The sequence below is a fragment of the Myotis brandtii genome, unplaced genomic scaffold, assembly GCF_000412655.1.
Source record: "Myotis brandtii unplaced genomic scaffold, ASM41265v1 scaffold1077, whole genome shotgun sequence".
NCBI lineage: Eukaryota > Metazoa > Chordata > Mammalia > Chiroptera > Vespertilionidae > Myotis > Myotis brandtii.
Genome location: NW_005353666.1, coordinates 580,370 through 580,822, shown reverse-complemented (window position 1 = coordinate 580,822; position 453 = coordinate 580,370). Strand labels below are relative to the sequence as shown.

At 66.7% G+C, this 453-nt stretch overlaps 1 protein-coding gene across 1 annotated transcript in view; it reads left to right on the top strand.

Annotated features, from left to right (window-relative positions):
• The window catches only part of SMOC2 (SPARC related modular calcium binding 2), a 72,268-nt gene that overhangs the window by 52,421 nt on the left and 19,394 nt on the right, over nt 1-453 (top strand). The gene's annotated exons all lie outside the window — the stretch shown is intronic.

Here is a 453-nt window from a genome sequence, read left to right as displayed (position 1 = left end):
CCTGGGGGACACGGCCTGGGGGACACGGCCTGGGGGACACGGTCTGGGGGACACGGCCTCGCTCACAGAAGTTCATTGTGGGTTAAAGTTTCTGTGCCTTGAGCTCTGACTTCCCACGTTTGTGCACACGAAGCTGACGAACGTGTCAAACGGCGCCAGGTGTTGCCCCCTCAGCCACAGTGCCCTCGGGGCTGGCGAGCATGCCCACCTTCCTGCGGGACGTCCGGACTGTCCCCACGTGGCCTGGGCACCACGAGGAGGACACACAGGGCCCTCCCGCAGCCAGGGCTGGGGGACCGCTGACGAGATGCCGTCTGCCTGGCCCGCTGTCCGTCCGTCTGTCCGTCCCTCTGTGAAATCATCTCCCGGGCGCTCAGCTTTGGGACTCAGAGGAGCTGCGACTCGTTCAGGCCAGGCCGTGGTGGCCAGTGCATCCCCACCCCACCCCCAGCC